This window comes from Pristis pectinata, chromosome 30 (genome assembly GCF_009764475.1).
Source record: "Pristis pectinata isolate sPriPec2 chromosome 30, sPriPec2.1.pri, whole genome shotgun sequence".
Lineage (NCBI taxonomy): Eukaryota > Metazoa > Chordata > Chondrichthyes > Rhinopristiformes > Pristidae > Pristis > Pristis pectinata.
In genome coordinates, this window is record NC_067434.1 from 22,552,709 (window position 1) to 22,565,681 (window position 12,973).

The following is a 12,973-nucleotide window of genomic DNA, read 5'->3' on the forward strand; positions in this document are numbered from 1 at the left end:
CACTCAAATAGGAGAAAATTTTAAAATACAAACAAAAAGGACTGTGCAGGTGTGCTCAGCAGATCAGGCAGCATCTGTTGAGAGAGAAGCAGAAATCAACATTTCAGGTCGACAGTCTTCCAATAGGGTTAATGTTTCATCCAGATGAAAGGTCTTGACCTGAGACATCGACTGTCCACTTCCCTCCATAGATGCTGCCTGACCCACTGAGTTCCTCCAGCAGTTTGCTTTTTGCTCCAGATTCCAGCAGCTGCAGTCTCTTGCGTCCCCAGTGGTTCATCAACCTGAAATGTTAACTATGTTTCTCTCTCCGCGGAAGCTGTCTGACCCGCTGACTATTTCCACCATTTTCTGGTGTTTCTTCGGAGTTCCAGCAGATTTTCCTTTTTGGGAGAGAACTTGATTCTTGGCCAATTACTCAAAGCCCCAGCTGTTCATTGTACTTCAGTTCTGGAATGCAATCTTACTGACATGGCATTGAATTTTGGACGCTCAGTACAACCCTAACAGCAGTGGTATATGGTGTATTTAAACCCTGACATCTGCCTTTACTCTGAAATTATTGTCTTTGTATACGTTTGGCATTCTCGAGCTCATGATATGAAGTATAATGAGCAGGCATACGTATTAAACATATTATTGTATAATATTGTTTAAATTGGTGCAACTGTATACATTGAGTCTGACGCCACACTAGTTTTCTCAGGCAGCTGTGTATTGTGTGCTTTGCATACTGTTGAATATTCTCTTGCTAAGATAGAGCTATCTCTAAAACCAGTGTTGAGAGAGTACAGGACTTGTTCATTTAATTTTTAATTGCTCTTCAGATCAGAAACTGGTCTGTTTCCTTGTTGTGACTTACGATTGGAGACTGCAGATATTGTGGCTCTGACGTCTTCTATTTTTGTTATTTTCTAGGGCGTGGGTGTTGCTGGCAAAACTGGCATTGATCGCCCATCCTTAACTCTCCATGAACTGTTTCCGATGGCAGCAAACCATACTACTGAGGGTCTGAAGTCACAGATAGGCCCAGGCAGGGTAAGGGCAGTAAAATGGAGACACAAGAGATTCTGCAGATGTTGAAATCTGGAGCAACACACAAAACGTTGGAGGAACTCAACAGGTCAGGCAGCATCTGGACCAGATGAAGGGTCTCGATCCGAAACATCAACTGTCCATTTCTCTCCATAGGTGCTGCCTGACCCGCTGGGTTCCTCCAGCATTTTATGTGTTGCTCCAGATTTCCAACATCTGCCGTCACTTGTGTCTCCATCAGGTAATTCAGAGTGTGCCCGGGATAAGCCAGACCCAGTTAATCTGAACCTGATGACTGGCTTTCATTGATAACTGCCTCCGTCCAGCCAATGCCAAGGTTCCCAGTGCAGACACTCCTTCCACAGCTCACATCTGTATGACCCAGCCTTGTGGGAGAGGTGACTCTATTCTTAAAAGTTGATGCGCCATCTAAAGTTCCTACACCTGAACATGCTTCATTAGACCAGAAGAAGTAGGAGCAGGACAGGCCATTCAGCCCCACGAGCCTGTTTCGCCATTCAGTGGGATCATGAATGATCCAACATTCCCCAAGGCCTCTATCCTGCCCTTTTCCCCAGGGTCTTTGATTCCCTTCCTAATTAGAAATCTCAGTCTTAAAGATAAAGATGGATCTTGATACATGTCCTTCCCTTTCCTCGCCCATCTCCCCGACACTCCATCCCGGAGTTCTCCCCAGTTCGCTCCAAACCTCCTGCCCGTTCCAGCTGTGACTTTTCCCAGTATTTGGCAGGATTCACCCTGATTGCTCCGACGCGGGAGATTTCCCCCTCCTGGAGACGAGGTGTGTTCAGTGCCAAACCCACCCCTCAGTGACCCAGACAGAACAATGTGTGTGAACAAAGGGCAGTACTTTGCTTTTGAAACAATGAAATATCTGGAGACCTCATTAGCTAGTTCATTTATAAATAGCTGCCAGCCCAGCCTGATCCCAGCTGAGCTCGAGGACCTATTCCTTTCTCAAAACTGACCTGACTTGGCTTGAGCCTGACATGCAGAGTAGGATCCCATCAGGTTTGGGTCAGGGAGCCGTGCTCTCTCCGGAGAGGATCGATGTGGAAAGCTGTTCCCATGCAAGGACCAGGTTTAAAATTTTGTGCTAAAGCTACAAGGGAGATGTGAAGAGAAGCCTTTTCATGTGGACCATGGGTGCTGGAAGCAGGGTTGATTGGGGTCTTCACAAGAGAATTGGAGAGGCACTTCAGAGGGAAAAATTTGTGGGAGAAGGAGAGGGGAAAACTAGGAGCTGGCAACTCAATGGGCTGAATGGCCTGTAATACAAGAATTTGATGACTCTCATTTTATTGGGTGAGAAGATTTGTGTCGAGCAAATGTGTCTGAGGTGTTTTTGAAATATTCAGAATTCTTAAGATACTCTAACGGATCCCTGATGACAAGATTATTTTGTCATCATTTTAAACAGCTTCAAACCAGCGTGTGGTTTTAATCAAAAGAGTATGTAGGCTGATAAGACTATTTGAGAAGACAAATATTTTCATCCGACACTTGGAAAGGAAATTAAAACAATAGGCAGCTGGGGCCGGGTGGCTCATGTGGGTGGTTTTGCATTCTCGTCTGCAACGGAAGACAGCTCCCACTCCAATCTGGCCACTCCTTCAAATCCTTTGTCCTCAAAAGGGTGAGCTTTGCCAGAACCCGCTGGGTTTAATGTCGCATCTGCAGGGACTAGGAAGACTGTAAGTTGCAAGTCACTGACAGCCAGACGTCAAGTCTGCTGACGGTCCTCTCCAACCAGCACAAGTGCGGACACAAGAGACTGCAGATTCTGGAATCTGGAGCAACTAACAATCTGCTGGAGGAACTCAGTGGGTTAAGCAGCATCTGTGGGAGATAAAGGAATTCCTTTGCCCCCACAGATGCTGCTCAACTCACTGAGTTCCTCCAGTAGATTGTTTGTTGATCGAGATTCACTGCTGAATTAGGAAGCGAAGTATGAAAGGATTCTTCCACAAAACTAAGATGTGATTGACACTTTGCGAGGGATAACTATTGTCCAGCCCTTCTGCAATTGTGCCGTGAGAGATTTTACACCCAGAGTGAGCTGGTTTGTAGAAAACTAAAAAGCTGCAGTTGCTGGAAATCTGAAATAAAAACAGGACTTAGCAGGTCAGGCAGCATCTGTGGGGAGAGAAACAGTTAATGTTTCAGATCAATACTTCTTCATCAGAACTGGGAAAGTGAAAAACTAGTTACTATTAGTCAGGTCCCCTTAGGTTTGAATACTAACTTCTTTTCCCTCTTTCCCATTTCTAACGAAGGTTCTTTAACCTGAAACGTAAATTCTGTTTCTCTCCCCACAGATGCTGCCCGACCTGCTGAGCATTTTCTGTTTTTTGTTTCACTTCTCCAGCATCTGCAGTTTTTTCTGGTTTTCCACAAACTTTCTCCCACCAGTTCGCTCGAGTGAGTCTGAAAGATCCCACAGTGCGATTTGCAGTAGAACTGGACAATGGTTATTCCTCGCACAGTGTCAATGATAATATACACTCTCCTCCCAGTAGTTCCCCTCCCCACCTCCGTCCCCTTTAACCCATGCTCCCCTGTCCTGTCCTATCCTACTCCTTCGTCTTCAGCCCTTTTGTCACTTCCACCTCTCATCTTCCAGCTTCTGACATCATTCCCACACTCATCCTCCGGTCAGAATCAGGGTTATTATCTCTGTCTTATATGATGTGAAATGTGTTGTTTTGCAGCCCCAGTACAGTGCAAAGGCATAAAATTACCATAAATTACAAAATTCACAGCTCACCTATCTGCCTATCACCTGCCAGCTCTTGCTCCACCCCTTCCCTCCGCCTTTTTATACCGGCTATCTCCCCTCTATCTTTCAGTCCAGATGAAGGGTCTCGACCTGAAACGTCGACTGTCCATTTCCCTCCACAGATGCTGCCTGACCCGTTGAGTTCCTCCAGCTCCTTTTGAGTTGCTCAGTGATAACATTCTTGGTTTGGACTTTATGGCAAAATGTCAGGCTTTGTCAGAGGAACTTCCGACATTGCCACATGTGTCACTTTCCTGCAGAGGAGAAGTCTGCGATCAGCTTTCTAGTTAGCATTTTCCTGAATGCACTGTGACCTCAGGTTCCTCATGGGGTCAGGGCTGTGCACTGGAGACAACCTTTCACCTCTCCCTCATGACACGCACAAATGAAACATGAATCTTAATTAATGCAGCTCTGGCATTATATAGTGGGATAGTTTGGACAGACGGACCGAACTGCCAGCCATGATGGGCCAAATGGCCCTTCCTGACTTGTGCGATGCCTTGTGATTCATTTTCCCCACTGAGAATGCTGTAACCTGGCCAAACGCTCACACCTATGAAAAACTAAAAAACTGGAGATGCTAGAAATCTTAACTAAGAACAGAAATACTCAGCAGGTCAGGCAGCATCTGTGGAGAGAGGATTAGAGTTACCGTTTCATGTTGATGGCCTTCCATCAAAATTGGATTCCCACCAGATCTGCCCGGCAACTTCCCTGCCCTCTCCGACCACGGTTGTGAATCGAATTGACTGGAAGACTTTGGCTAAGTTTGCGGTTGTCAGTGTCAAGTCCATAAGGAGGGGGAGGACAGGGAGTGGTGGAGATCCACAGTTCTTCAGGTCCTGATGGTGCTCCATTGCAACAACCTACTTTGATGGAAGTTGCTGGGATCTCGGAGACCACGTTGCAGATCCAGTGTCACCTGCTCTGCTTATCACAGTCTCCATTTGGTGAGTGGGCATAGCGCAGGGTTGTTCGTAGACCACTAGAGCCCATGGCCTGCAAGGTTACCTCTTGGGAGATGTTCCCTTGCAAGACAGGGCAGCCCAAGTTGGGGCTATGCAGTACGCCATCTTAACCCTCGTCATCCCCTCTTGAGAGTACATTCAAACGCGGCAAGGTCACAGCGTGGAAAGAAGCCAGTTGGCCCATTAAGTTTATGTCATCTCAGTGTATGAACAATATAGCTAGATGCAAGAGATTCTGCAGATGCTGGCATCCGGAGCAACACACACAAAATGCTGGAGGAACTCAGCAGGTCAGGCAGCATCTATGGAGGGTAATGAACAGTCGACGTTTCAGGCCGAGACCCTTCATCAGGACTGGAAAGGAAGAGAGTAGAAGCCAGAATAAAAGGGTAGGGGCAGGGGGAGGACCACAAGCTGGCAGGTGATAGGTGAGTCCAGGTGAGAGGGGAAAGGTAGTTTGTTGGGGGGGGGGGGGATGGAGTGGTGAAAGGGAATGATGTGAGAACCTGGGAAGTGATAGGTCGAAGAAGCAAAAGGCTGAAGAAGAAGGAATCTGATCGGAGAGGATAGATAGACCATGGAGTAAAGGGAAGGACATGGGCAGGTCATGAGGGTGCTCCCTGTCCTCTCCGCGTAGCTCTGCAATTTTGTTTCTTTTTGGGGTGCTTGTCCAACTCTGCTCTGAAGACCACAATGGAATCTGCCTCCCCTTCCCCCAGACATGCATTCCAAACCCTGGCCACCCACAACCTTTCGGAGTTTCTCACCTTTGTTTACCAATCACGTTTAATCTGTGTCCTCTGGTTCACAACCCTTCTGCCAATGGGAACAGTTTCTCTGTCTATTCATGATCTTAAATACCTCTGTCTGATCCCCTCTCAATCTCCAAGGGGAACAATCTCAGTTTCTCCAGCCTACCTCGACCATGTGCTCATTTGTTGAGCGACACATTTTGGTTGCTGTGTGTCTGATACACGGCACCCAGCCTAGATAAAGAAAGCCCTTGTCTCCCCGTTCTTTAATGCTAATTAATACACTGCTGCAATGTTAGACATGCCCTCTCCCAACACAACACAAGCACAAGGACAACTTAGACATGGCAGAAAGCAATCGCCAGCAAATTAGAGGTGTAAGTGTTATGCTTGTGTAGGTGAGAGGAGGTTGTGGCCTGTATGTTCTCATGAATTCATTACAAGCCTGCATGTCCCACAATGGGCGATAAGGAAGATTTGTGAGCGAGATTTGCAATTCTGTTTACTTCAAAGTTGTAAATCAAATTTAGCTGGTAAATAACGGTTTGTCTTTTCGCTAACTTAACCTGCTTAGGAGGGATTTGAACCATGAAATGGAGCATTGAAAATTAGATACAGTTGCTGGTCAAGAAAGGCTGTGGATAAGTGTGAAGTGGATGGCTGACTTTAGCTGCAGATTCGCCTTGTTATGTGATCTGCCTTGCTTTCTGAGTGCAGCAGTAATGTGGCCTCTGACCTCCTCCTTACGTTCCCTCCAAATAGTTCCACCAGTGGGGCCCCCCACCCCTTTAGATTAAGGCTTCCCATTGGCCGTGTTTGACAGAGGTTTTCATGTTTCATTTGTTTGAGTCATGAAGTAAGGGTTAAAGGTCCCCGTGCATTGTGCAGAGCCGGGCTTGATGCACCATTCTGTGAACGCCAGGCTCCAACTGCTAGTGTTTTCTTTTACATCTTTCCTGCTTTAACTTCCCAGCCCACACTTCTCTGCTTAAGGGCAGGCTACTGAACCTTCTTCCCTAGAACAGAGAACAGAACAGCACAGGAACAGGCCCTTCAGCCCATAATGTCTGTGCCGAACACGATGCCAAATTCTTCTGGTCCAATCTGCACATTCTATATACCTCAGAAACTTTGTACTGGTATTGGTTTATTATTGTCACAGTGAAAAACTTTTGCATGCCATCCATACAGATCATTTCAAAACCTAAGCACTTTGAGGTAGTACAAGGGAAAACAATAACAGAATGCAGAATATAGTTTTACAGTGACAGAGAAAGTGGAGTGCAGGCAGACAATAAGGTGCAAGGGCCACGACAAGATAGATGGTCAGTCCTCAGGGAAGCCGAAAGTGACCCAGACCATCAAGGAACCTCAGATGGCTCAGGTTGTGGAAGACAATTCCCAATTTTCTCTCCTGTCCTGTCTCCGGAGTGGGTGCTGAGGTGCTCGGTGCTTTTCCCCTACCGTTTCCCCAGACACCACAGTTCCCCTCGTAGTGGTGCTCTTGGGGAGTTTGCCCAGATTAAATGCATCTCGAAAGTGAGCAGTCACTCACAATAGGAGCCCCACTCCCCAGTTGAATGCTTAATGAGGTGAGTTTGTGGGGTAGGAGGCGGGGGAAACCACGTACGCGTGAGACACTGAACCATTTATTATCTGGAAGGAGCTGCGTCAGAATTCATAGCTGGTTAAAATGAACAGCAGAGGAAATATCCAGCACAACTATGGATTAATGTCTCATTTAGTACCACCATGTATCTGCTGACCCTCTTGTAATAACCCCTGCTTCTTATGGTGATAATTAACCTTCATCATCTTTGGCCAAATGGATGTCTTTCTGGGAGGGGGCAGGGTGAGAGAGCAGTGGCTGGAGATATGGTTTTATTTAAGTCTTCAGCTGAATGTCTTAGCCCAGAAATGCTGTTGGAACACTGACTGTAAGGCACCAAAATGCATGGGGATGTTTTCCTGGCTGCATCGCTAACTGGTATAGTTCTCACTTTGTGGCAGGGAGTAGATTTACATGTGAATCATTACTCCGCAAAGGGTCATCTGCCAAGCTGTCAGCAGAGGTAATTTTCTGTAACCCTGATATCAAAGAATCAGGAAATGTCCCCCCATCCTGCCCCCATTCCATTTAATTCTGCTGCACCTTGCCATGCAGAGTTTAAGTGCATCTGAGAGAGAGGGAGAGCAGGATCTGAGAGAGAGGGAGAGCAGGATCTGAGAGAGAGGGAGAGCAGGATCTGAGAGAGAGGGAGAGCAGGATCTGGGAGAGAGGGAGAGCAGGAGCTGGGAGAGGAAGGGAACAAAAGCTTGGGTGTTTATCCTCCTCTCCCCACTCCCAATCTACGAAGCTTTAGTTTGAATCACAGGAAATTTAAAGCACAGTAGTTGCCCTGAAACAAACTGCTGGAGGAACTCAGCGGATCAGGCAGCATCTGTGGGAGGAAAGGGACTGTCGACATTTCGGGTCGAGACCCTGCATCAGGACTTGGACGCGAAACGTCGATAATTCATTTCTTCCCCCACAGAGGCTGCTCGACCCGCTGAGTTCCTCCAGCAGATTGTGTGTTGCTCCAGATTCCAGCATCTGTGGTCTCTGGTGTCTGCTGGAGGAACTCAGTGGGTCAGGCAGCATCTGCGGAACAAGATGGACAGTCGACGTTTCAGGTCGAGACCCTTCATCTGATCCAGATGAAGGGTCTCGAACTGAAATATTGACCGTCCACTTCCCTCCACAGATGCTGCCTGACGATGAGTTCCCCCAGTAGCTTGTTTTTAGCTCCAGATTCTGGCATATGCAGTCCCGTGTGGCTACAGAAGTTCCCCTTGAATCCACACCAGCCAATAATGGACTCTGACTTGCAGCAATGTAATAGGTTGTGCTGAATAGGTAGCGGTAACCAGGGTTTAGAAAGAATTACCCAGTTACATTGAGAGGGGAATGACTGACTTTGTTAGTCTTCTGCTCCTTGGTTTTTGGATAGCAGGTGAGGTCTCACAGGATGTGGGGCAAGGTGGGATGTCCTGATGAGGTGAGCTTGTGTCCTCCTCAGGTGGGGCCACACAGCCATTGCACACATTACAGTGGGCTGATGTTTTTGGGTCACCAATACCCTGACACAAATTTCATTCCTATAGCCTTTTGAACTTGGCAGAACATCCCAACGCACTTCGACAGAGGGTCTGAACCAAAAGTTTAGGGAGAGCTTGATGTGGAGGAAAAAAAACAAAATTCTGGAGACATTTCACCCCTTCTCTTTCCCCTTCCCCACCCTCACGAGCTGCCCCTCACCCACACCTCCCTCCTTCTGGTTCCCCACCTCCTTCCCTTTATTCCATGGTCCACTGTCCTCTCCCATCAGGTTCCTTCTTCCTCAGCACTCTGCCTCTTCCACCCATCACCCACCAGCTCGTGCTCCTCCCCCCACCCCACCCACTCTTTTATTCTGGCTTCTGCCCTCTTCCTTTCCAGTCCTGATGAAGGGTCTCGGCCCGAAACGTCAACTGTTCATTTCCCTCCACAGATGCTGCCCGACCTGCCGAGTTCCTCCAGCATTTCGTGTGTGTTGCTCCAAAATTCTGGAAGCGGGTCAGGAAGCACCTGTGGGAGGAGAAACAGTTCACCTTTCAGGTGCAGGACTCTTCGTCAGAGTTGAGAAAGAGAGAAACAGGTCCTCTAGCTGGCAGAGATGGTGGGGGAGGGAGATGGGATGGAGCAAAGGGAATTCGTCCAGTAGGGTGAAATAATGGGGCAGTTAAGATCAGATGAAGCTGCTTTGTCTGGAGAGGTTTAGGGGAGGAATTGCAGAGCTTTTGATCTCAACCTTTGGAGACACAGCCACCAGTGGTGAAGGATTAACTCTGGGGACGATCAGGAGGGTGGATGGAAGGGTGTTGTGGGAGTGCGGGAGGAGTTTATGGCGATAGAGAGTGGGGGAGATCGTGGAGGGGTTGGACCTCAAGGACGAGGATTTTAAAATTGAGATGTCACTCAGTCAGGAGGCAGTGTCGGTGAGCCAACACACATGCCAAGCACGCACAAACACACACACACGCCTACATACAGGCACACATCCACAATCACACAAAGAGGGAGACACACACACGCATGCACATGCACACACGCACACAAACACACACACGCACACACAGACGCAGATACACAAACACACCAGCATGTATACTCATGACTGCAAATTCCGCTGTCCTTCCTCAGGTCCAGTCGGGATTATATTGCTGTCTGTCACCTTTTGGACTGTGCTGTCCCTGATGCAGAAGAATACTTTGGCACCGAGGGAACACTGTGGCCCATGAGTGGAACTTGTTTGCAGACTGTGCTCTGTGCCATCTGTAGGCAGATGGGGGCCCTCCAGACTCCCTCTGTCGCATGTGGCATTCATTATTTGTGAGCTGACTGGCTGAGGGGGGGGGCGAGCACGTGGTCCTGTTGTCAGCCCTCACCGCTGCTCCTTCTGGAGTTTGGCATCATGTTAAACAGAACCCAGATTTCCATTTGTTCATCTGTGTGCAGACATTTATGTAAATGTATTACCAAATGTGCTTTTAGAGCAATGATCTATTGTAATCCACTCTGTGTGTGTGTGTGTGTGTGTGTGTGTGTGTGCGCGCGCGCGTGTGTCTGTGTGCATGTTCTACATGTGTGTTGTGTATGTGTGCATGTTCTCTGTGTGTTGTCTGGTTGTATGTGTGCATGTTGCATGTGTGCAAGTATGTATTGTATATGTCTCCATGTTGTGTGTTGTGTGTGTGCGTGTAGTGTGTATGTGTGTTTTGTGTATGCATGTTGTGTGTACATGTGTGCATGTGTTGTGTGTGTGTTATGTGTGTCTGCATGGTGTTGTGTGTGTGCATGTGCGCACACACTTACACAGTGTGTGACCCAGGAGAGTCTTGGTCTGTTTCAGATTACTAACACGTTTGTGGAGGAACAATGGGAACGGTTCTGTGTTATTGGGCAGGAGACACATCTCTAACCCTTCTGCTTCCAGCCAGCCTCTCTTTGTCTGACACTGCCTTTCTCAAAGACCAGCCAAGCAGCTGTGGTCCATTTTACACCATCTACCACAAGGAGGTTTATTAAAGAGAATTTCCTTTCCTCAAGTGTTTAATGATTAAATTAACCTTTAACCCCTGCTCCTCCACCTTCTGGTTGCTTTGTTTGTTCTGTGACCATAGCAGCGGTCACTGAGCAGCCATTTAGCACTGTCACAAATTGGTCTATCAGTAACAGGCAGCGAGGTGGGAATGGCATGATGCTCCATTAAAAGTGAGAGGGGGGAAGAAAATGCCTTTTATTCCTTATTGCTTCTCACCCAGTCGCAGAGGGGCAGTGGTTTCAACCACAACAGACAGCATCGAGCCCTGCCCTCAGGTTAGGAAGCTGCATTCATTAGTGAAGCGCAGCAGGAGACCAGAACGGCAAAGATTGTTAATCAATAACTGCAAGGTCAGGCAGGCTGTCTCAGCTCTGGTGCACCCTGTTAGGAATCAGCAGTGGAGGATTTGCAGTGAGTGTCACAGTTTAAAGAAACAGATCTGTGCAATCTGTGAGGGGAGCCTGGGCTTCAGCAGTGAAGAGAGTCACCTGGTGGTGTGACGCTGAAAGAATTGGCTTCACACAGACCCAAGATGATATTGAAGCCTCTGTGTGTCATTAAATCAGACATTTGGCTTTTCGTTCCCCGTTGCTGAACCTAGAAAATATTAAATCTATTGACTTGGAAAAGATTGCTTTGACATTTCTTGCAGCCTTCCTGCATATAATATTTTTCATGTGTAAACAATGCTTACATATTCAAAAACGTTGTAATATCTTGTCCAGATCACCCAGCTAGAACCAGCTGGCCCAGGAACTAAAGCAGAGTGATGTTTGGTCCCAACTTTGCTGGGCGGATTTAGATTGACAGCTATGATTGACCTTGACTTGAATTCCTCATTTCCCCCAACCACAACCTAACCCCACCATTCCCCCACCCCTGTGCCCACTGGTGTTGAATCTCTAGACTATGTGCCTTAGACTCTGTCTCTGGACTCTATCATCATGTGCAAAGAAGCCTTAAACAGCTGGCAGAAGTACCAGATGAGGAGACAGGGCCAGTGGGGGGCACACTCCTCTGAAAAACAGAAAATACTCAGTCAGTCAGGCAGCATCTGTGGAAAGAGAGGCCAAGTTAATGTTTCAGGTCGGGCACCTCAGGGTTGGGAAGGAGAGAAACCTAGTTCGTTTTCAGTTGCAGTGAAAGTGTGCAAGGAATGGGCAGGATAAAGGGAAGACCTCTGGCAAGGCCAGGGACATCTTCGATGAAATCAGACACATTTCCTTTGTCCTATCCATCTCTTCCCTACCCTCTCTAAATCAAACTTGTTTGCTTTCCTTCCCAGTTCTGATGAGGTGTCATCAACCTGAAATATGAACTCTGTTTCTCTCTCCATAGATGCTGCCTGTCCTGTTGAGTATTTCCAGCAACTTTGTTTTTATTTCAGATTTCCTGCATCTGCAGATTTTTGATCTTCACTTCCTGCTCAAGTGAGGAACCCTGCACATTAGTTGTTGTCCTCTTAAGGACTTTGAACACAAATGATGGAACGTCTTTGGGCTTGGTTTCGATTGTCATTATGAGTGCGAAAAAAAAGCACAACTTGCATTTTTACAACCCCGTCAAGCCATTGGGAGTTTAGAGCCAATTAAATATTTTAGAACTGTGGTCACTGTTGTAAACAGGAAACCCAGAAAATTTACCCACAATCAATAAAGCTTTCAGTGGCATGCCTTAGTTACATCCATAGTTCCCAATAGGACTCGATCACATGACACAGTACAGTTGGCAAACCAATTTATATTGAGATTACTCTTAGAATTCAAGTTGATTTGAGAGCAGGAGTGACCTTGTGAGTCCTATAATTAATTCCTGCTTTACGGGACTGTTTATGTTAAATGTTTTTGTAAAACTAGTGAGGCTTCTGACGAGTCTTTAAAATATTCTCAACTCAGAATAATCCCTATTCACTGTTGTCACTTGACTGATTTAGTTAACTGATGTCAGTGAGTTACAGGAAATGGTTTACACTCACATCAATTTGTTTTCAATTTTGTGCCAATATATTTACATTGCTCTTAGTTTATCACCTGAAGTCGGTCTCTCATTCCAAAGACTCTGTTCCCAGACATAAACCTGAAACCACTTGCGCTTTCCTCTTTGTTTCAATTCCTAAACAGATTTCCCCAGCCACAATCCAGGAATTCTGAACTAAAATCCATACTTGTATAGCTGGGGGTGTCAAAGTTGAATCAAACAATGTCTCCACTTTCCTCTCTGATGGTTTGCTGTTCCAGAAACTATACCTCAACCACTTCCCCTGGCAGCTCATTCCACATATGTAAAACCCTC

At 46.9% G+C, this 12,973-nt stretch overlaps 1 protein-coding gene across 16 annotated transcripts in view; it reads left to right on the plus strand.

Moving 5' to 3' along the window:
* The window catches only part of zmiz1a (zinc finger, MIZ-type containing 1a), a 402,917-nt gene that overhangs the window by 201,174 nt on the left and 188,770 nt on the right, over window positions 1-12,973 (plus strand). The window lies entirely within an intron of this gene.